A 25,708-nucleotide genomic window follows, 5' to 3' on the forward strand; every position below is an offset into this window, starting at 1 on the left:
AATAACGTCACATACTAGGGTTTAATGAAAGAATTGCACTTACATCAAAGCAGTTGGTATAACGCCTGGAAGTACAATACAGCTGATCGGGTGGATGGGACGCCGCTTGCGCATCTGCACGCCACCTCACCGGAACTCTACGGTCTCACGTGTCCCGACACACGTTTCGTCAGCCGCCCTGACGTCATCAGGGGATCATGTGACTGTAGTTTTCCTCACATGTTAAATAGAGGATAGTACGCTCGCAGAATCCAATCACTGTCCACCGGCTTCTAGAACCGCCCACTCAACAATAGACTGCTAGGTTCTCCCCTTCATACGGATGCCTTCCGGGGACAAACTAGTGAAGATTTGGAAAGATTGTTCCGACAAGTTTATCACTATCAATGCTCTTCCGGTATACACCACTACTATTCCTTGGAGCAAAAAATGTGTTTTAAAACTATGTCTATATTCTTAACTCCAAATTCCATTATGTTAATACATATTAGATGGGATGCTGTTTGCGCTAAAAACAAGTTTAATTCTTACAACATACATTTAAATTTATTTAAAATTCCCAATGTGCATTATAAATACCAATATAATATTTAATCAACATCCTAAAACTAAATTTATAATTAAAAATTATTTAATATGTTCTCAGATTTATTCCTAAAATTGTTAAAGACATTAAAATATTAAAAATAGATATTATAAAATTGATGTTATAAAATTATTGTTCAGGTTAAAGATGAAGTACTAGAAATTTAAAATATAACAGTTCAGATCTATATCTATATTCATACCCAATGGCTGTAAAGTGTTCATTTTGTAAATCCATTGGGTCTCATTCATGGAAATTTTTTTGGTCATGTTCCCTCCTCTCCAATGTTTTTCGACTGCATCTATCCCACAAAAGGACATGAGGGATGGGTCCTTATTGTGGTAAAGGCGGAAATGGTTGGAGAGGCTATGTTTGGGAAAGCCTCTCCTCACATTTCCAACATGTTCATTAATTCTGACGGATAGTTGGCGGGTTGTTCTGCCTATATACTGCAACCCGCAAGGACAACTAATTAAATATGTTACATGAGTAGATCTGCATGTTATGAGTCTGTTGATATTGAATTTCTGTCCTGTAGCTTTTGATTGAAAAGAGGTGATTTTCCTAGGGTTTCTCTTGGTCATTTGGCAGGCGTTACATTTTTTACAAGGATAAAAACCTTTTACATCCAAAAAGGTGGGCTTCCTCTTTGGAGGGTGTGATGGTGTTCACCATCACTGGAATTTAAGGACAGATGGGTGAGGGGTTGAATTGCTTCATTTTTGTCAGCAAGGTCAATTTTTCCCTTTGCCATGAGGTTTCTGAGCAGGAAGTCCACTCCTTATATGGTCATCCCAGGAAGTTCTGAAGAGATGGTCGGTCAGAAAAGGACTTCCGTCTGACTTATAACCCCTGGAGGGATTTCTATGATTTTTGGTTATGTTTGCATTTGAAGTATGCTGATTCTGAAATTGTAAGTTTTATTTGAATGTGATGAATATTTTAGAAGTTATGAAAATTACTATTACTATTGAGTACCTGCCTGAGGTGGCTATTGTCAGGTGTGCTAATGACCCCACCTGTTGTCTGCTAAGGGAGGTATTGACACTCAGAGGAATGTGTATTCAGGGTTCGTTAGGGAACCATTGTTCTGTGTCTGACTATTATGGACATTGACTGCCCCCTGGGGCTTCTGTCTCCTTGCATTGGTCAAAGTTATCTGACCAATCACTACTGACTCATTTTCAAGCCCTCATTTGCATTGGTCAAAGCTATCTGACCAATCCCTGTTGACTCATTTCAAGCCCTCATTTACATGGATATTCCACTTTCTGTATAAAGTGTGCTGTGTTCTTCCAATAAATTGTCTTCCTGCTTGAACTTACATACAGCCTGCTTGGTGTTTTGTTCTAATGGATTCCGAACGGCACATAGCTGTAGTTCGGATCCCGGATCCTTGGTTGACCGAACCATCAGACGATGCTATCTGCAAGCTGACTGACTAGAAACAGAGGAGTGTCGGGAGAGCGGACAGGGCGAGCAAGGGTCTCGTCACATTGGTTGGCAGCGGTGGGATTTGCTCTCCAGTTACCGGGACACTCCAAACCACCACAGTAAATGACCAGCTATGCAGCATGCAGGATAGCCACGCTGAGAGACTTACTTGAGAGCCGCGGAGGGACCAGTGGGACAAAGAACAAGGCCACCCTCATCAGTGAGCTGGCCGAGATGGATCAGAGGGAGGGTGATGCAGGACCCCGGTCAGTTGAAGACTTGTTTCAGCAACGAGTTCGGGAGCGGTTGGCATTATATGGTGCTAACCCATCAGAGACCGCCATACAGAATGCCATTAGAGACATCCAGCTGCAGGATGAGCGACAAGAGAAAGAACTAGAACGACAAGAGAAAGAACTAGAACGACAAGAGAAAGAACGAGAGCGACAAGAGAAAGAACGAGAACGGCAAGAGAGGGAACGAGAGCGGCAACATGAGCAGAAAATGGCAGAAATACGTCAATCGGAGAAAACGCCTAAAGATGTAGCGACTGTCCGTAAGTTGCCCTTTCGGGCGTTCAAACTATTTAAGGAAGGAGAGGAGGAAATTGACGCATTCCTGCAGGACTTTGAGAGACTATGCCAGATACATGAAGTACTGTCCCAAGATTGGGTCGCCTTACTGGCGAGTAATTTAACTGGCAGAGCGGCGGATGCATATCGGGCCCTGGAGGACGAAGACGCTAAAGACTACGACCGGGTAAAAGAAGCTTGGCTAGCCCGATTTGCCATTACACCCGAAGCCAGCCGGATTAAGTTTCGAGAATCCCGGAAACAAACCAACACAACATACGTGGAGTGGGCACATCGTATGCAGCGGAACCTTAAGAGCTGGTTCCAGGGAAGCCACGCTCATACCATAGAGGACATCACCCAGCTAGTACTATTAGAACAGTTTTTTAACCACAACCCTCCGGTAGTACGGGATTGGGTGCGAGATAAACAACCGCAGACGGTACAGCAAGCGGCTACTCTGGCCGATGAATATCTGGACTCTCGAAGGTCAGGCGAAAATGAGCGTTATCCACTATCTCGGCCCAGTTTACCAGCCTCTAAGCCGACTTCAGTACCTCCGTGGTCTGCCTCGAGACCCCCAGCCCGACCCAACCCTCCTACCGGACCTAAGTGCTATACCTGTAGCCAAACTGGTCATCTGCAACGACATTGCCCTAGCCAATCCACGAGGTATCGAGAGACTAACCATCCATCCAGACCAGCGGCTCATTGCTACCAGAATGAGCCCAACCATCGAGATGTTCAGGAAGAGTGCGGCGAACTTTTCGAAGCGGATCCTGTCCAAGCTGCTGCCGGAGATAATCGGCAGCACCATCGCCAGGCAGTATGGGTTAATGGGCAGCCGGCCCAGGGACTCCGCGATTCCGGGGCTACGATTACCCTCATCCAGCCTCACATGATTCCCCAGTCAGCCCGGACCGGCCAGACTGTTGCAGTCAGGGTAGCAGGGGGCCAGGTGCTACGTTTATCCACCGCCCAAGTCCTCTTGGATTGGGGCTCAGGGGAGCGACATGTGCGAGTGGGATTACTACGCGAGTTACCCGCAGAAGTACTTTTGGGGAACGATTTGGGCCATTTAACTTCCTCGTATGCCCCAGAGGCTGCCATGGCCGTAACCACCAGACGTCACAGCCACAGTCGCTCTCCCAGGTCAAATCGAAGGCGGCATATAGGAAGTAGAGTACGTCCGGTAAATCCTGATCCTAACTGCTGTTTAGGCGTGTTTGGCCTAAGTCGTTACACAACGGAGCGAGATCTAAGAGAAGTATTTTCAACATATGGTCCAATGGCTGATGTATCCATTGTGTATGATCGGCAGTCTCGGCGTTCCAGGGGTTTCGCGTTTGTCTGCTTTGAAAATGTTGAAGACGCAAAGGAGGCAAAAGAACATGCAAATGGCATGGAACTTGATGGAAGACACATACGTGTAGATTTTTCAATTACACAAAGGCCCCACACCCCTACACCAGGAATATACATGGGAATGCGGATGGGTTATCCCGGCAGACAGACCTAGAACCTTAAGACTACTTTTCCAACATCCTCGAGTTGACCCGTTCGGGGTCCCACTGTGGCTGTTGGACTGTTTACCCGGGGGAAGATATGTGATGGTGTTCACCATCACTGAAATTTAAGGACAGATGGGTGAGGGGTTGAATTGCTTCATTTTTGTCAGCAAGGTCAATTTTTCCCTTTGCCATGAGGTTTCTGAGCAGGAAGTCCACTCCTTATATGGTCATCCCAGGAAGTTCTGAAGAGATGGTCGGTCAGAAAAGGACTTCCGTCTGACTTATAACCCCTGGAGGGATTTCTATGATTTTTGGTTATGTTTGCATTTGAAGTATGCTGATTCTGAAATTGTAAGTTTTATTTGAATGTGATGAATATTTTAGAAGTTATGAAAATGTTGCTTACTGCCTGAGGTGGCTATTGTCAGGTGTGCTAATGACCCCACCTGTTGTCTGCTAAGGGAGGTATTGACACTCAGAGGAATGTGTATTCAGGGCTCGTTAGGGAACCATTGTTCTGTGTCTGACTATTATGGACATTGACTGCCCCCTGGGGCTTCTGTCTCCTTGCATTGGTCAAAGTTATCTGACCAATCACTACTGACTCATTTTCAAGCCCTCATTTGCATTGGTCAAAGCTATCTGACCAATCCCTGTTGACTCATTTCAAGCCCTCATTTACATGGATATTCCACTTTCTGTATAAAGTGTGCTGTGTTCTTCCAATAAATTGTCTTCCTGCTTGAACTTACATACAGCCTGCTTGGTGTTTTGTTCTAATGGATTCCGAACGGCACATAGCTGTAGTTCGGATCCCGGATCCTTGGTTGACCGAACCATCAGACGATGCTATCTGCAAGCTGACTGACTAGAAACAGAGGAGTGTCGGGAGAGCGGACAGGGCGAGCAAGGGTCTCGTCACAGAGGGTCAGGTATGTTGGGAGCCAACATATGTCTGAGATTAGGGGCCTTTCTGTATATAAAATGCGGTCTCTCGGGTAGAATTTGATTCAAAGTCTTATCTTTCATTAGAATGGGCCAATACTTCCGAACAATTTTTTCAATTTGCTTGTAATTTCGGTTAAAATCAGTTAGAAAGGCCAATTCACCCTTATTTTCCACATTTTTATTCCTTGTTTTTAGTAATTCATTTCTGGGCATTTCATGCACAAGATCTCTAGTTTTGAGAACCTCCTCTAATCTGTATCCCTTTTCTACAAACCTGGCTGTTAAAAGGTTTGATTGAGTGAGGTAATCTTCATCGTTTCTGCAATTGCGTTTTATACGCATATACTGCCCTTTTGGAATCGCACCTAACCATTTAGGGTGGTGACAGCTTCGGGTGGGGATATAGCTGTTTCTATCAGTTTCTTTGAAGTAGCTCATAGTAGAAATCACTCCACCCTGCTTCACCAGAGTCAAGTCCAAGAAATTCACTGATGTTTTATCCCATGTGGCCGTAAAGACCAATCCATATTGGTTCTTATTGATATGGTCAATGAATGATTTCAAGGATTCCTCGGAACCACTCCATATCAGGAGTAGGTCGTCGATAAACCTTTTGTAAAGGACCACGGAGGGATTTAAATTCGCAAAGATCTCCTTTTCTTCCCATTGGCCAAGTAAAATATTTGCCACACTTGGGGCATACTTGGCGCCCATGGCAACGCCTTTAATTTGATTGTAATAGCCCCCGTCATGCCAGAAGTAGTTGTTTTCCATGGCTAGACTTAAGGCATCACCGATAAATTTCTTTTGGCGTGGTTTTATATTGGTTTTCGTATTCAGGGCAGAAATGGTGGTATTCAATACATCATCTTGTTTTAAGCTCGTGTACAACGACTCAATATCGATTGTTACTAAAAAGGTATTGGGTTGTACTTCCACCTGTTCTAGCAGGTTGATTAAATGCTTGCTATCTTTAAGATGGGATGGATACAAAGGTACTATCGGCTGCAAAAAGTGGTCAACATATTCCCTATACGGGAGAATATGGAATCTATTCCACTTATTATCGGTCTCCCAGGGGGCTTGGTTTTATTTTTATGGACCTTTGGCAGCTGGTAGATTGTAGGTAGACGTGGAGCTTTAGGTATTAGATACTTTGCCTCCTTTTTGGTTAGAATGCCCTTAGCTTTTGCCTTTTTAACTAGGTTTTCTAGTTTTGTTTTCAAACCGAGGGTAGGGTTGGTTCTCAATTTTTTGTAGGTAACTTGATCCCCAACTAGTCTGTCAAGTTCCTCCTTATAATCACTCTTATTAAGAACCACAATTCCACCTCCTTTATCTGCCCCTCGGATCACTATATTTTTACGATTTTCCAATTCTTTAAAACCTTTTTCCAATTCTCTTGTAGTACCTTGTTTCTTAAATTTCATTTTTCATACGTCATCTTCAACCATATTTTAAAAAAATTCCAAGCAGTGATTGGAAGCTTTAGGGGGATTAAAAACAGACCGATTTTTTAATCCACTGTTCTGATATTCAGTAGTGTTCACATTAGCAACAAAGGGTTTTTCTAAGAAATGTTTCTTAATTTTAAGCTTCCTGGCATATTTTTCAATGTCAATAAAAGTGTTGAACTTGTCTACACTTTTGTCAGGAGCAAATTTTAACCCTAACTCCAGTACTTTCAATTCATCTGGTGTGAAGTGGACATCACTGAGATTAAAAATCCCAGCTCCTAGGATTCTCTTTTCCTTTTGTTTCTTTCGTCCACCCCTACATCCTCTCCTCTGTTTTCTCCTCTTCCTACTGGAGGGCCATTTTGTTGGGGTGTCATCCCTTGTTGATATTGGGGATAAGTATCCCCTCCCCATTGTTGCCAATGGTTCCCTCTCTGCCATTGCTGGTTCCATTGCTGTTGAGGTCTCCAATTCTGGGATCCATGGCCTCGTTGCCAGGGGCGGCCTCTCCGGCCTCCTCTGTGTCCCCGGCCTGTTCCATTCGGGTGGTTTTGGGAGCCTCTTCCTCTCCCTCTCGGGCCCGGGGCACCACCTCGCCCCCTCCCCCGAAAACCCCTCTGGGATTGATTTTCCGGGGTGTAGGCCAAAGGGGAGTAGCTGTTGTAGGTGGGTATATTATATTGGGAGGGATTGAAATACTGGGGTCTATTGTTCCTATTCTCTGAATAATCAAAAGTACTTTCATTGTCAAAATTTGGAGTTGCTCCAATTGGAGTGAAATTGGGATCGGTGAACCTCTCAATCCCCGTTTCTCTCACCATTGGGGACTGCACTGGGATGTTGTTGGTATTAGTAGCATTTGGTCCCACAGGGATGTCCTGCCATTTGTACACTTTGGATTCTTTGTAATCCAATAGGTCTCTCTGGTATTTGGTGATTTTTTTGTTTCGAGTATCCTTGTCAATTTTGTCTAAGAATTTTTGGGTAGAGGTGATTTTCTCTTTAAATTCAGCATTGTCTTTATAAGGTTCTAGAGTGGTTTTTAATTCACTAATTTTTTCTTCCAGTTTAGTCATCTTCGCTTTCCTGCGTGATATTATGAGACTAAGTAATCTGGCTTCACTGTGATTAAAAAAATTAAACCACTCTTTGTTTAGGTCAGGATCTACCAAACCATCATTGGGCCCTAAGTCCCAACGTAACCTTCTTGGTGTAATTTTCATTTTTATGTACTGCTCTAGGGTGGCCAAATCCCACCATACACGAATCTTTTTCTCAAGGACATTTTTCAGAGTTTTGACACTCTGTTCCATGTCTTTGGAGACAGTACTTTGTGCTGTAAAAATATCCGTTGTGGTACGGTCCTTCATAAAGTCAAATATGTCCATTGCTGCACGGACAACACAATAGTGATAATATACGCAAAACAATTGGTGCTTGACCAAAACAGACCTGCGCGAATGGAGTGATATTTGACAACACAATAATTAAATAAATATTTAAATAAATATATGTGAATGTATAAATTATTAATTAATATGAATTAATAAATAAAAAACTTATGGGAATTGCTTCCACACTGCGAGCCGCAATAATAAACGTAAAAACGTGAATTGTGATAAACAAAGGGTGAAAATTGCGCTTAGCAGTCACTAGAAAAGTGCTTTAGTGCATAAATATTAAATTGCAATGTACAGCAAATTATTATACACAATAAATGCTATTAGATAAACAATGGTGACTCATGTGGTTCAAAAATGTCCTATAAGTGCTCAGTGCAAAATATGTCTTCAGCAGCAAAATTGGACTCAATGGGAACCTTCACCAAACACCTCCACCCAGTGGTAAGACAATATACCTCTTACCAGACAACGATGACCCCTTGATTATAGGGGGTCAAAACCGGCATTGATCTCCACATAGGCTCAAAATGGTCCTCAGCGCTGTCTCTGCTTAAAGGATATTGGCCCAGATGCCTTAGAGAAGCTCCGGATCTCCGAGCATCAAAATGTAAAAAGAACAAAGGAAAACTCCAATGGTGTAATAACGTCACATACTAGGGTTTAATGAAAGAATTGCACTTACATCAAAGCAGTTGGTATAACGCCTGGAAGTACAATACAGCTGATCGGGTGGATGGGACGCCGCTTGCACATCTGCGCGCCACCTCACCGGAACTCTACGGTCTCACGTGTCCCGACGCACGTTTCGTCAGCCGCGCTGACGTCATCAGGGGATCATGTGACCGTAGTTTTCCTCACATGTTAAATAGAGGATAGTACGCTCGCAGCATCCAATCACTGTCCACCGGCTTCTACTCAACAATAGACTGCTAGGTTCTCCCCTTCATACGGGTGCCTTCCGGGGACAAACTAGTGAAAATTTGGAAAGATTGTTCCGACAAGTTTATCACTATCAATGCTCTTCCGGTATACACCACTACTATTCCTTGGAGCAAAAAATGTGTTTTAAAACTATATAACTATATATACAGTGCCTTGCGAAAGTATTCGGCCCCCTTGAACTTTTCAAACATAAAGATATAAAACTGTAATTTTTTGTGAAGAATCAACAAGTGGGACACAATCATGAAGTGGAACGTAATTTATTGGATATTTCAAACTTTGTTAACAAATAAAAAACTGAAAAATTGGGCGTGCAAAATTATTCAGCCCCTTTACTTTCAGTGCAGCAAACTCTCTCCAAAAGATCAGTGAGGATCTCTGAATGATCCAATGTTGACCTAAATGACTAATGATGATAAATAGAATCCACCTGTGTGTAATCAAGTCTCCGTATAAATGCACCTGCACTGTGATAGTCTCAGAGGTCCGTTTAAAGCGCAGAGAGCATCATGAAGAACAAGGAACACACCAGGCAGGTCCGAGATACTGTTGTGGAGAAGTTTAAAGCCGGATTTGGATACAAAAAGATTTCCCAAGCTTTAAACATCCCAAGGAGCACTGTGCAAGCAATAAAATTGAAATGGAATGAGTATTAGATCACTGCAAATCTACGAAGACCTGGCTGTCCCTCTAAACTTTCAGCTCATACAAGGAGAAGACTGATCAGAGATGCAGCCAAGAGGCCCATGATCACTCTGGATGAACTGCAGAGATCTACAGCTGAGGTGGGAGACTATGTCCATAGGACAACAATCAGTCGTATACTGCACAAATCTGGCCTTTATGGAAGAGTGGCAAGAAGAAAGCCATTTCTTAAAGATATCCATAAAAAGTGTCGTTTAAAGTTTGCCACAAGCCACCTGGTGAACACACCAAACATGTGGAAGAAGGTTCTCTGGTCAGATGAAATCAAAATCGAACTTTTTGGCAACAATGCAAAACGTTATGTTTGGCGTAAAAGCAACACAGCTCATCACCCTGAACACACCATCCCCACTGTCAATCATGGTGGTGGCAGCATCATGGTTTGGGCCTGCTTTTCTTCAGCAGGGACAGGGAAGATGGTTAAAATTGATGGGAAGATGGATGGAGCCAAATACAGGACCATTCTGGAAGAAAACTTGATGGAGTCTGCAAAGAGACCTGAGACTGGGACGGAGATTTGTCTTCCAACAAGACAATGATCCAAAACATAAAGCAAAATCTACAATGGAATGGTTCATAAATAAACATATCCTGGTGTTAGAATGGCCAAGTCAAAGTCCAGACCTGAATCCAATTGAGAATCTGTGGAAAGAACTGAAAACTGCTGTTCACAAACGCTCTCCATCCAACCTCACTGAGCTCAAGCTGTTTTGCAAGGAGGAATGGACAAAAATTTCAGTCTCTCGATGTGCAAAACTGATAGAGACATACCCCAAGCGACTTACAGCTGTAATTGCAGCAAAAGGTGGCGCTACAAAGTATTAACTTAAGGGGGCTGAATAATTTTGCAGGCCCAATTTTTCAGTTTTTTTATTTGTTAAAAAAGTTTGAAATATCCAATAAATTTCGTTCCACTTCATGATTGTGTCCCACTTGTTGTTGATTCTTCACAAAAAATTACAGTTTTATATCTTTATGTTTGAAGCCTGAAATGAGGCAAAAGGTCGAAAAGTTCAAGGGGGGCGAATACTTTCGCAATGCACTATATATATATATATATATATATATATATATATATATATATATATACAGTCAGGTCCAAAAATATTGGGACATCAACACAATACTAATCTTTTTTGCTCTATACACAACCACAATGGATTTGAAATGAAACAAACAAGATGTGCTTTAACTGCAGACTTTCAGCTTTAATTTGAGGGTATTTACATCCAAATCAGGTGAAAGGTGTAGGAATTACAACAGTTTGTATATGTGCCTCCCACTTTTTAAGGGACCAAAAGTAATAGGACAATTGGCTGCTCAGCTGCGCACCAACCAGGCTGCTTCTGATGAAGCGCGTAGAGCGTCGCTGCGTTACTTCCACCCCGCCTCTTCCGGTTGGTGGAACGCATTGCGTTCTGGGATTTGAGACACCGGAACAACGCTACCAAACACTGCATTTTACTGCTGTTACCATTCTATTTTAATGTAAGTAATTACTTAATAAAATCTTTTATGATTACGGATTTACACTTTGATTTACACTATGAAAGCCTCTTCTCCCTACATGGCCATGATGAAAATCCACCATTTATACTAACGTTGGAACTGCCTTACAACATACGATATCTGTGCTACTACCAGAGTGGGGGGAGACCAACTCTATTTTGCTGGCTACATACCTGTGACCCCTGTAGAGGTACCTTCACCTGGTGAGTGCGGTCCAATTGGGAGAGCACGATTGTACCTGCTTGCACAGAGTGATCTTCATACCACCAAAAATAGGAACTATTTTTTTGCACAAAATTTTCCACTTTGCACAATATTGGGACTACTGGATGATAGTATGTGTATTTAATTTTATTTACTTGCATTTTATACCCTTTATATATTTTCTAATTTTATATACATATATATATATATATATATATATATACACACCATCAAAAATACAAACAATTTTTTTGTTTAAAAAATACAAACAGAGTTTTTGAACTTTGCACAATATTGGGACTACTGGATGATATTAATTTTTATTAATTTAGTTCTTTTTTATACTCTCTCTCTCTCTATATATATATATATATATTTTATATATATATATATATATATATACAGTCAGGTCCATAAATATTGGGACATTGACACAATTCTAATCTTTTTGGCTCTATACACCACCACAATTGATTTGAAATGAAACAAACAAGATGTGCTTTAACTGCAGACTTTCAGCTTTAATTTGAGGGTATTTACATCCACATCAGGTGAAAGGTGTAGGAATTACAACAGTTTGTATAAGTGCTTCCCACTTTTTAAGGGACCAAAAGTAGTGGGACAGATTAACAATCATAAATCAAAACTTTCACTTTTTAATACTTGGTTGCAAATCCTTTGCAGTCAATTGCAGCCTTAAGTCTGGAACGCATAGACATCACCAGACGCTGGGTTTCATCCCTGGTGATGCTCTGCCAGGCCTCTACTGCAACTGTCTTCAGTTCCTGCTTGTCCTTGGGGCATTTTCCCTTCAGTTTTGTCTTCAGCAAGTGAAATGCATGCTCAATCAGATTCAGGTCAGGTGATTGACTTGGCCGTTGCATAACATTCCACTTCTTTCCTTTAAAAAACTCTTTGGTTGCTTTCGCAGTATGCTTCGGGTCATTGTCCATCTGCACTGTAAAGCGGCGTCCAGTGAGTTCTGAAGCATTTGGCTAAATATGAGCAGATAATATTGCCCGAAACACTTCAGAATTCATCCTGCTGCTATTGTCAGCAGTCACATCATCAATAAATGCAAGAGAACCAGTTCCATTGGCAGTCATACATGCCCATGCCATGACACTACCACCACCATGCTTCACTGACGAGGTGGTATGCTTTGGATCATGAGCAGTTCCTTTCCTTCTCCATACTCTTCTCTTCCCATCACTCTGGTACAAGTTGATCTTGGTCTCATCTTGATCCAGAACTGTGAAGGCTTTTTTAGATGTTGTTTGGCAAACTCTAATCTGGTCTTCCTGTTTTTGAGGCTCACCAATGGTTTACATCTTGTGGTGAACCCTCTATATTCACTCTGGTGAAGTCTTCTCTTGATTGTTGACTTTGACACACAAACACCTACCTCCTGGAGAGTGTTCTTCATCTGGCCAACTGTTTGAAGGGTGTTTTCTTCACCAGGGAAAGAATTCTTCGGTCATCCACCACAGTTGTTTTCCATGGTCTTCCGGGTCTTTTGGTGTTGCTGAGCTCACCGGTGCGTTCTTTCTTTTTAAGGATGTTCAAAACAGTTGATTTGGCCACACCTAATGTTTTTGCTATCTCTCTGATGCGTTTGTTTTGTTTTTTCAGCCTAATGATGGCTTGCTTCACTGATAGTGACAGCTCTTTGGATCTCATATTGAGAGTTGACAGCAACATATTCCAAATGCAAATAGCACACTTGAAATGAACTCTGGACCTTTTATTTGCTCCTTGTAAATGGGATAATGAGGGAATAACACACACCTGGCCATGGAGCAGCTAAGCAGCCAATTGTCCCATTACTTTTGGTCCCTTAAAAACTGGGAGGCACACATACAAGCTGTAAATACCCTCAAATTAAAGCTGAAAGTCTGCACATCTTGTTTGTTTCATTTCAAATCCATTGTGGCGGTGTATAGAGCCAAAAAGATTAGAATTGTGTCCATGTCCCAATATTTATGGACCTGACTGTATATTTATATATATATATATATAAATATATATATATATATATACACAGTTGTGTTCAAAATTATTCAACCCCCCAATGCTGTAAAGGGTTTAGGGAATTTAGTGTACATTTGTAATTGTATTCAGAATTAAATCCTACAAGGACTTTTTAAAGAACCATATGCAACTAAAATGACATCAATTGGTTTTGTAATACAGTAGTAAATGTTTCTTTTGTGAATTCTTCATTGACACAATTATTTAACCCCTTAAAGACTACCACTCTGAAGAACAGAGGTTCATTGAAGTGTTTTCAATCAGGTATTGAAAACACCTGTGGATGTCAGGGAGCAGCAATAAAGCCTAATAAGCACCAATTAGGCAGCTTTAAAATGACTGTGATACTCAGCTCCTTCTAGACATTTACTGGTGTGGTTACAAACATGGTGAAGTCAAGAGAATGGTCCAGGAAGACAAGAGAAGAGGCAATGGCTATAAGAAGATTGCAAAGATGTTAAACATACCAAGAGACACCATAGGAAGCATCATTCGCAAATTCAAGGCAAAGGGCACTGTTGAAACGCTATTTGGTCGTGGCAGAAAGAAGATGCTGACTTTGACTGCTGTGCGCTACCTGAAGCGTAGAGTGGAGAAAAGTCCCTGTGTGACTGCTGAGGAACTGAGAAAAGATTTGTCAGATGTGGGTACTGAAGTTTCTGCTCAGACAATACGGCGCACACTGCGTAATGAAGGCCTCCATGCCAGAACTCCCAGGCGCACCCCCTTGCTGTCTCCAAAGAATAAGAAGAGTCGACTGCAGTATGCCAAAAGTCATGTGGACAAACCACAGAAGTTTTGGGATAGTGTTCTGTGGACTGATGAAACAAAATTAGAACTGTTTGGGCCCATGGATCAACGCTATGTTTGGAGGAGGAAGAACAAGGCCTATGAAGAAAAGAACACCTTGCCTATTGTGAAGCATGGCGGGGGGGGGTCAATCATGCTTTGGGGCTGTTTTGCTTCTGCAGGTACAGGGAAGCTTCAGCATGTACAAGGTACCATGAATTCTCTTCAGTACCAGGAGATATTGGATGACAATGTGATGCAGTCCGTCACAAACCTGAGGCTTGGGAGACGTTGGACCTTTCAACAGGACAATGATCCCAAGCATACCTCCAAGTCCACTAGAGCATGGTTGCAGATTAAAGGCTGGAACATTTTGGAGTGGCCATCACAGTCACCAGACTTAAATCCGATTGAGAACCTCTAGTGGGACTTAAAGAAAGCAGTTGCAGTACACAAGCCTAAGAATGTGACTGAACTGGAGGCTTTTGCCCATGACGAATGGGTGAAGATACCCGTAGATCGCTGCAAGACACTTGTGTCAAGCTATGCTTCACATTTAAAAGCTGTTATATCTGTAAAAGGATGTTGTACTAAGTACTAAGATTGAATGTCACTTGGGGGTCGAATAAAACTGATAATGATGTGAGCACAGAAAAGACATTTGTGGTTATTTCATTATAAATGTTATGTTATATTTGTCTGACCTACAAGTGCCACTTTGATTTAATTGTAAGCAGGATGACTGAATGATCAAAATCAATGTCAAACTGGCCAAAACAATCAATTTCAGTGGGGGTTGAATAATTTTGAACACAACTGTATGTATATATATATATATATATATATATATATATATATATATATATATATAGAGAGAGAGAGAGAGAGAGAGAGAAAGAAATACAGATATATATATATATATATATATATATATATATATATATATATATATATATATATATATAGATATATATAGATATACATATATTTTTAGGGGGGGGTGACATTTCTTTTGGGTTTCAGGTTGTGGTTTCAATGAAGATTTGGGTGATGGTCATACATATAACCAAGCACAAACTCATGCCCATCACTCATACACATCATTAATATGTTTTGAAATGTAATGACTGACAAATAGCACAATGATTAGGGAGTCTGCCTTCCAGCCCTTCGATTGTGGGTTAGAATCCCTAAACACCTCTCTCTGTGGGCAACAATTCGAGGTCTACAACTTTTACTTTGATTTGTTTAGGACATAGGCATTCGTATCACAAATCTCTTCATGGAAACAACCCCCCACAAATAAACAAAAACAAATTGATATATAGAGATATATCTATATTGAGAGCTATACATATATTTCTATTTTTACTAAATGTGCCAAAATTTCCAGTTGGAGGATGCAGCTGCAATAAAATATGTTACAAAATGCAAAGGGCTGGGCATATGTATTTACTCGATATCAATTTTTTTGGCAACCCTATATAATTTTTGTGTTCTATATAGAAGCTATATATAACATTGTTCAAGGGAAGAATGCTTGAGCAGGAAACCCCCCAAAATCTGTGGAATATGATGGTGTTTACTAATGGATCACTCGCTAGGAGTAGGAACTGTGTGCAGTGACAACATTCAAGTTTTCCAACTTCGCCAGTGCTCTCCAGTTTACATGGGCGAAACGGCGAGTTTTACCTGCTAATTCATTATATCGCATGCTTACATTTTGTAAAATGTTAATTTTTCAGCCCAGTTGGCGTTGCGCATGCCCACGTGCACATGTGCCTTCTTCCAGCTCTGGACTTCAGGAGCTATTTTTACTTTTTACACTTTTGAAGAAATCTCTCTTTCTATTTCACTTTTTAACACAGTTTAAAAGCCATTAATCTCCAAATGACCAAATGATATCCCAAATCTCCCACAGTAATTTGGGCTTTTTTTGGGGTGTTAAACAATGTTTTAGAAAAAATTAGTTGAGCTTTTAGCTGACCTGTTTTAACGCTCGCCCTGACGTTATTGGATCTTAGTGAATTTGACATTAGGCATTCTTTTCCACTGGCGGTACAGTGAACTCTAATTTCAAACATTAAACTTCGCCATAGCGCAAAAAGCCTGGCGAAGGCGAAATGATGGTACAGTGAATTAGACCCAAAGTGTCATTTCTTCAGTGTTGTCAAAAATGTGAGAGGTGTACTCACTTTTGTGAGATACTGTATACTGTATATTTCCCATCATTCTTCTACCGAAACCTCACCCTATACAATATATATATAAATGATTATACTCTGTCTTTTTTTTCTTTTACTGAATTTTTATTACAATTTTCCAGTATAACAGAGAAAATTGAACAGTACAGTAACAATTAGTGTGTTTAGAATGACAATAAAGGTTGTATTTGGTTTTCTACCCAAGCGCTAGGTGGAAGAGACAACAGTCTGATACTGAAATAAAATATAAGAGGTATAAAAATCATAGGATACCGATTTGTGAGAGTATGACTGCAACGGGTGTAGAGACCTATATACACTAGAAGATGCCAAAGAAGTGAAGAACAGTTTTCTGACTATTGAGGCAATATCATATAGTAAACCCCTAATGTCTCTAGGATTCCATGGCATGAAAGGGAGATGTAGTGGGGGGCCTGACGAGAAGTAGAGAAAAAAATATATTTAATGAAATGTATTCTTGTGGCCATGGCCTACCCCCTTCAACTGAATCCTACGTGAGCAATGGGAGATGGAAGCATATAGAAGCAAAATGCGAAAAAGGTAGGAGAAGAGAGAAAGAAAACAGAAGGGGGGGAGAAGAAAAAGGAGGTACAAGGTGGGTACCCCAGGGGTTTTTATGGCCATGTCATGTAAAACCTTTACAGGTTTAAAAATCGGGAGGTCAATTGAGAGGTTTGAAAGTGGTCTATCCAAGGCTGCCAGATTCATTGAAATTTGTCATACTTATCCTCAAGGATCGCTGTCAATCTTTCATTGGCAAGCGCACCATGCACTCGGTTCTTAACCTCCTGAAAACTGAGAAGCGGTGTCTTCCAGGACCTTGCTATAGTTTGATGCCATAAAAATGTGAGTAATTAGAGTACGTTCCTGATGGGTAGCGTCTGCGATGGGTTTATGTAAAAGCGCCTCCCACGGATCTCTTTGCAGAGTCACCGTATCGACCAGTGTGTACACCCTAATCCATAACCTCCGGACTTTGGGACACGTCCACCATATATGTTTCATGTCTCCCAATTCTGGGCAGCCTCGGAAGCAATTAGATGGATACGATGGCAAACATTTTGCAATCCTAGCTGGGGTAAATTACCAACAATACATCACTTTAAAAGAGTTTTCAAGAGTGAGGACATTGTGAGAGGACTTGAACAAAGCCTCCCACATCTTCTGCCAGTCACCTGGCTGTGGATTAGAACCAAGGTCTATAATCCATTTGTCGCAACACATACAGTGGTGATCGAAAGTTTGGGCACCCCAGGTAAAAATTTGCATTACTTGTACAAATAGGGTCTTCATGGAAGAGTCATCAGAAGAAAACCTCTTCTACGTCCTCACCACAAAAAGCAGCGTTTGAACTTTGCAAATAAATATATATAGACAAGCCTGATGCATTTGGGAAACAAGTTCTGTGGACCGATAAGGTTAAAATTGAACTTTTTGGCCAGAATGAGCAAAGGTACGTTTGGAGAAGAAGGGGCACAGAATTTAATGAAAAGAACCTCTGTCCAACTGTTAAGCATGGGGGTGGATCAATCATGCTTTGGGGTTGTATTGCAGCCAGTGGCACAGGGAACATCTCACGAGTAGGGTTGAGCGGACACCTAGATGTCCGTGTTCGACGGGTTCGGCCGAACTTTAAAAAAAAGTCCGGGTCCGTGTCCCGGACTTTTACCGAACTTTTCCCGGACACCGAACCCCATTGAAGTCAATGGGGACCTGAACTTTAAGGCACTAAAATGGCTCTAAAACACCAAAGGAAAGGGCTAGAGTGCTGCAAATGGCAGCAAAACGTAATTAAGAGCATGGCAAGTGCTCTGCAAACAAATGTGGATAGGGAAATAACTTAAAACAACAAAAAAAAACAGAAAAATAAAACAATGTTCTTCTTCATCTCTGAAGGACGAGGCCCATATGGAGTAGGAGGGAGGTTGAGGTGGTGGTGGATGTGGCGGTGACATAGGCGTGCGCACAGGGTGTGCTGGGTGTGCCTGGGCACACCCTAATCACCTAGGGCACATAGCATTGCCAGTGAGGAGATGGGAAAGATCTCCCTGGGACCTGCTCTGCTCTATTTCTCCTTGCCTACAGGTACATGGCCCCGATACATTACTCTCCCTGCTGGCAAACACATGCATGTGTATTTCAACTTTGGGGTGCACACCTTAATGCAATAGGCTGCGCACACCTATGGGCGGTGTAGGTGGAAGCGGCGGTGGAGGAGGACCAGGGCCGGATTAACAGCATCATGGGCTTGGTGCTGAGGATTTTGAAGGGCCTTAAGGGCCGTGCCTTGCCATGCACCCAGAGGAGGAAGGGTGCAGCCATGCATGCCTAATTCAACATGGGATGCTGTCTCTGAAGCCCATAAACACATCCATGCATCGCCAACTGTCCCTCCTTGTCCGGCCTTCACGCTGTGTGGGGAGGTTCTGAGGGTGCTGCCTGGGGAAGCGAGCATAGAAGCCAGACTTCTGTGTTTACAAGTGACAGAAGAGCGGTAACAGTGAATATGGCCAACCCGGGGCCTATATAAAAGGTAGGGGCCTGGAGCTGCAGCTCCAATAGCCCCTACATTAATCTGGCCCTGAGGAGGAGGACGAGGTAGCCAACACTGCTTCTTTTCAAAAATTTTAAATGAGGGTACACCCCAAAAGAGTGAGAAAGAGCAAAAATGGAACAATGGGTGGGTAAGGTCGGTATCCATTGCTATTCTGCATAAGGTACGGAAAAGTCCCGTGGGATCCATGCCTGGTTCATTTTAATGAACGTGAGCTTGTCCACATTGTCTCTGGACAGGCGGCTGCGCTTGTCTGTTATAACGCCCCCAGCCGTGCTAAATACCCGTTCAGATAATACACTGGCTGCAGGGCACGCCAGCACCTCCAAGGCGTAAAGGGCAAGCTCAGGCCATGTGCCCAATTTGGAGACCCAGAAGTTGAAGGGGGCAGACCCGTCATTCACTACATGTAGGCGTGTGCACACATACTGCTCCACCATGTTGGTAAAATGCTGCCTCCTGCTAAGACGTTCCATCTGAGCTGCTGGTGCTGCTGTTTGTTGTGGCGTGCTGACAAAGCTTTTCCACATTTCGGCCATGCTAACCCTGCCTTCTGAGGTGCTGGCGGTGCCCTGGTTGCGTTGGCGACCTCCTCCTCCTCCTCCTCTGCCTTGTGCTTCCACTGTGGCCCCGCTGTCAGATGGGAATGCCAGCAGCATGGCGTCTACCAGCGTGCGCTTGTACTCGCGCATCTTGCGATCGCGCTCCAGTGAGTGAATTAAGGACGGTACGTTGTCCTTGTAACGGGGATCCAGCAGCGTGGCCACCCAGTAATCAGCACAAGTTAGAATGTGGGCAACTCGGCGGTCGTTGTGGAGACACTGCAGCATGTAATCGCTCATGTGTGCCAGGCTGCCCAGAGGCAACGAAAGGCTGTCCTCTGTGGGAGGTGTATCGTCCGTGTCCTCTGTATCCCCCCAGCCACGCACCAGTGATGGCCATGAGCTGGCCTGGGTGCCACCCTGCTGTGAACATGGTTCCATCTCCTCCTCCAGCTCCTCCTCCTCCTCATCCTCCTCATCCTCCAGAACTGTGCCCCTGCTGGACAATTGCGTCCCTGGCGTTTGCGTGTGCAGGAACCCACCCTCGGAGCCCCTTGCGAATGACTGCCCTGAAAGCCTTGGAAATGTTACCTCTTCATCCTCCTCCTCCTCCTCATCCTGTGCCACATCCTCTTCCATCATCGCCCGAATTGTTTTTTCAAGGAGGCATAGAAGTGGGATAGTTAAGCTGAGAACGGCGTCATTGCCACTGGCCATGTTGGTGGAGTACTCAAAACAGCGCAACAAGGCACACAGGTCTCGCATGGAGGCCCAGTTATTGGTGGTGAAGTGGTGCTGTTCCGCAGAGCGACTCACGCGTGCGTGCTGCAGCTGAAACTCCACTATGGCCTGCTGCTGCTCGCACAGTCTTTCCAGCATGTGCAAGGTGGAGTTCCACCTTGTGGGCACGTCACATATGAGGCGGTGAGCGGGAAGGCCGAAGTTACGCTGCAGCGCTGCCAGGCGAGCAGCAGCAGGGTGAGAACGCCGAAAGTGCGCACAAACGGCCCGCACTTTCTGCAGCAGCTCTGACATATCGGGGTAGTTTTTAAGGAACCTCTGCACCACCAAATTCAGCACATGCGCCAGGCAAGGGATGTGCGTCAAACCGGCTAGGCCCAGAGCTGCTATGAGATTTCGCCCGTTATCGCACACCACCAGGCCGGGCTTGAGGCTCGCTGGCAGCAACCACTCATTTGTCTGCTGTTCCATGCTCCTCCACAACTCCTGCGCGGTGTGTGGTTTGTCCCCCAAACAGGCAAGTTGTAAAACTGCCTGCTGTCGTTTACCCCTGGCCGTGCTGAAGTTGGTGGTGAAGGTGTTACGCTGTCCGGATGAGGAGGCGGTAGAGGATGAGGAAGCGGAGTAGGAGGAGTTAGGAACAGGAGGCAAACTGAAGCGCCCTGCAATCCTCGGTGGTGGAAGGACATGCGCCAAATTGCTATCCGCCTCAGGCCCATCCGCCACTGCATTTACCCAGTGTGCCGTTAGGGAGATATAACGCCCCTGACCGTGCTTACTGGTCCACGTATCCGTAGTTAGGTGGACCTTGGCACAGATGGCGTTGCGCAGTGCACACCTGATATTTTCCCCCACTTGGTTGTGCAGGGAAGGGATGGCTTGCCTGGAAAAGTAGTGGCGGCTGGGCACGACGTACTGTGGGACAGCCACCGACATAAGGTTTTTAAAACTGTGCGTCTCCACCAGACGGAATGACAGCATTTCAAAGGCCAATAATTTTGAAATGCTGGCATTCAGGGCCAGGGATCGCGGGTGGGTAAGGGGGTACTTCCTCTTCCTCTCAAGTGTTTGGGAGATGGAAAGCTGAACGCTTCCACGGGACATTGTGGAGATGGTTGTTGGTGACCCAGGTGGTGGTGTTGCTGACAGATCGTCTGTTTGCGGGGTGGCAGGTGCCGGTATCACTACAGATGTGGCTGGAGCGGCCGAGACTGCAGCAGAAGAGGAAGCAGGATGAGCCAGAGACGTTTCTTGGTTTTGAAGGTGTGTACTCCACTGCAGCTCGTGCTTTGCACTTAGATGCCTGATCATGCAGGTTGTGCTCAGGTTGAGAAGGTTTATGCCTCGCTTCAAGCTCTGATTGCACAGGGTGCAAACCACTCGTGTCCTGTCATCAGCACATTTTCTAAAGAACTTCCACGCTAGAGAACTCCTTTGAGCTGACTTTGGTGCGCTCGTTCCCTTGCTGCGTTGGGCAGTAGCGGGCGTAGTGTCTAGGGCACGGCCGCTCCGCTTCTGCACCCTGCTCCCTCTTCTGCTGTGCTGGTGGCTCTGTGCGACCACCGCCTCTTCCTCCAAACTACTCAGGTCACCTGCATGACGTTCATTCCATGTGGGGTCGAGGACCTCATCGTCCTCCACATCATCTTCCACCCAGTCTTCACCCCTGCCCTCCTTGTCGGTCTCCACAATGCTGAACGCCGCAGCAGTTGGCACCTGCGTTTCGTCATCATCGGAGACGTGCTGCGATGATCCTTGCATGTACTCATCTTGAGAAATAAGTGGTTGGGCATCGCTGCACTCAATCTCTTCCACTTCTGGGGCAGGGCTAGGTGGATGGCCCTGGGAAACCCTGCTGACAGAGTCCTCAAAAAGAATAAGAGACTGCTGTATGGCTTGGGGCTCAGACTGCTGGCCTGATTTGCAAGGGGGTGAGGTGAAAGACGGTTGGACATTGGCTGCAGGTGCCAACTATGACCTTTCTGCAGTAGACTGGGTGGGAGACAATGTGAAGGAACTGGAGGCACTGTCAGCAGCAAACCAATCTACTATCGCCTCAACTTGTTCTGGCCTCATCACTTCTAGGGGCGTTTGATGCCCTACCAAATACTGATGCAGGTTCTGTCGCCTACTCACACTTGAGGAAGGTGTTTCACTTGTGCGTGTAGCTGGCACAGATCGACCACGTCCTCTCCTTGCAACAGGAGCTCTACCAGCAGCACCACGACCCAGGCCACGGCCCTTATTTGACGGTCTCCTCATATTTCTGTAATTTAAGATCTTGCCCTAGAAAGGTTTTTATTGAATAGCGGAATAGGAAATATGATCCAAAAAAGTGTATGTATCTCGCACGTACAAAACCACACTAGGCCCCAATTACTATTGTTTCTACCCCTAAAAGGATGGATGAGGAGTAGGAGGAGTATGGAACAGACAGCACCCTCAAATCTTCAGAAGTATGAGATGAACCCCAAAAACTTGGAAAGGTGGATCTCACACGTACCGACACAGACTATCCCGCAATTCAATTGATCCTCAAAGGTTTTTATTGAATAGCGGAATAGGAAATATGATCAAAAAAAGTGTATGTATCTCGCACGTACACAACCACACTAGGCCCCAATTACTATTGTTTGTACCCCTAAAAGGATGGATGAGGAGTAGGAGGAGTATGGAACAGGCAGCACCCTCAAATCTTCAGAAGTATGAGATGAACCCCAAAAACTTGGAAAGGTGGATCTCACACGTACCGACACAGACTATCCCCCAATTTAACTGATCCCCAAAGGTTTTTGATTAAATAGCGGAATAGAAAATATGATCCAAAAAAAGTGTATGTATATCACACGTACACAACCACACTAGGCCCCAATTACTATTGTTTGTACCCCTAAAAGGCTAGGAGTAGGGGGAGTATGGAACAGGCAGCACCCTCAAACCTTCAGAAGTATGAGATGAACCCCAACAACTTGGAAAGGTGGATCTCTCTCACACGTACCAACACAGACTATCCCCCAATTTAACTGATCCCCAAAGGTTTTTGATTAAATAGCGGAATAGAAAATATGATCCAAAAAAAGTGTATGTATATCACACGTACACAACCACACTAGGCCCCAATTACTATTGTTTGTACCCCTAAAAGGCTAGGAGTAGGGGGAGTATGGAACAGGCAGCACCCTTTAACCTTCAGAAGTATGAGATGAACCCCAACAACTTGGAAAGGTGGATCTCTCTCACACGTACCAACACAGACTATCCCCCAATTTAACTGATCCCCAAAGGTTTTTGATTAAATAGCGGAATAGAAAATATGATCCAAAAAAAGTGTATGTATATCACACGTACACAACCACACTAGGCCCCAATTACTATTGTTTGTACCCCTAAAAGGCTAGATGAGGAGTAGGGGGAGTATGGAACAGGCAGCACCCTCAAACCTTCAGAAGTATGAGATGAACCCCAACAACTTGGAAAGGTGGATCTCTCTCACACGTACCAACACAGACTATCCCCCAATTTAACTGATCCCCAAAGGTTTTTGATTAAATAGCGGAATAGAAAATATGATCCAAAAAAGTGTATGTATATCACACGTACACAACCACACTAGGCCCCAATTACTATTGTTTGTACCCCTAAAAGGCTAGATGAGGAGTAGGGGGGGTATGGAACAGGCAGCACCCTCAAACCTTCAGAAGTATGAGATGAACCCCAACAACTTGGAAAGGTGGATCTCTCTCACACGTACCAACACAGACTATCCCCCAATTTAACTGATCCCCAAAGGTTTTTGATTAAATAGCGGAATAGAAAATATGATCCAAAAAAAGTGTATGTATATCACACGTACACAACCACACTAGGCCCCAATTACTATTGTTTGTACCCCTAAAAGGCTAGATGAGGAGTAGGGGGGGTATGGAACAGGCAGCACCCTCAAACCTTCAGAAGTATGAGATGAACCCCAACAACTTGGAAAGGTGGATCTCTCTCACACGTACCAACACAGACTATCCCCCAATTTAACTGATCCCCAAAGGTTTTTGATTAAATAGCGGAATAGAAAATATGATCCAAAAAAAGTGTATGTATATCACACGTACACAACCACACTAGGCCCCAATTACTATTGTTTGTACCCCTAAAAGGCTAGGAGTAGGGGGAGTATGGAACAGGCAGCACCCTCAAACCTTCAGAAGTATGAGATGAACCCCAACAACTTGGAAAGGTGGATCTCTCTCACACGTACCAACACAGACTATCCCCCAATTTAACTGATCCCCAAAGGTTTTTGATTAAATAGCGGAATAGAAAATATGATCCAAAAAAAGTGTATGTATATCACACGTACACAACCACACTAGGCCCCAATTACTATTGTTTGTACCCCTAAAAGGCTAGGAGTAGGGGGAGTATGGAACAGGCAGCACCCTCAAACCTTCAGAAGTATGAGATGAACCCCAACAACTTGGAAAGGTGGATCTCTCTCACACGTACCAACACAGACTATCCCCCAATTTAACTGATCCCCAAAGGTTTTTGATTAAATAGCGGAATAGAAAATATGATCCAAAAAAAGTGTATGTATATCACACGTACACAACCACACTAGGCCCCAATTACTATTGTTTGTACCCCTAAAAGGCTAGATGAGGAGTAGGGGGAGTATGGAACAGGCAGCACCCTCAAATCTTCAGAAGTATGAGATTGTGTTCACTGTACCCCACAAAGATTGAGTTCACTGCACCCCACAATGATTGTGTTCACTGCACCCCACAAAGATTGTGTTCACTGCACCTCACAAAGATTGTGTTCACTGTACCCCCCAAAGATTGTGTTCACTGCACCCCACAAAGATTCTGTTCACTGTACCCCACAAAGATTGTGTTCACTGCACCCTAAAAGGATGTTGTTCACTGCACCCCACAAAGATTGTGTTCACTGCACCCTAAAAGGATGTTGTTCACTGCACCCCAAAAAGATTGTGTTCACTGTACCCCCCAAAGATTGTGTTCACTGCACCCCACAAAGATTGTGTTCACTGCACCCCAAAAAGATTGTGTTCACTGTACCCCCCAAAGATTGTGTTCACTGCACCCCAAAAAGATTGTGTTCACTGTACCCCCCAAAGATTGTGTTCACTGCACCCCACAAAGATTCTGTTCACTGTACCCCACAAAGATTGTGTTCACTGCACCCCAAAAAGATTGTGTTCACTGTACCCCCCCAAAGATTGTGTTCACTGCACCCCACAAAGATTCTGTTCACTGCACCCCACAAAGGATTTTGTTCACTGCACCCCAAAAAGATTGTGTTCACTGCACCCCAAAAAGGATTTTGATCACTGCACCCCAAAAAGGATGTTGTTCACTGCACCCCAAAAATGATTTTGTTCACTCCACCCCAAAAAGATTGTGTTCACTGCACCCCACAAAGATTGTGTTCACTGCACCCCAAAAAGATTGTGTTCAATGTACCCCCCAAAGATTGTGTTCACTGCACCCCACAAAGATTCTGTTCACTGTACCCCACAAAGATTGTGTTCACTGCAC

This window comes from Pelophylax lessonae, assembly GCF_965119305.1.
Source record: "Pelophylax lessonae genome assembly, chromosome: 1".
Taxonomy (NCBI): Eukaryota; Metazoa; Chordata; class Amphibia; order Anura; family Ranidae; genus Pelophylax; species Pelophylax lessonae.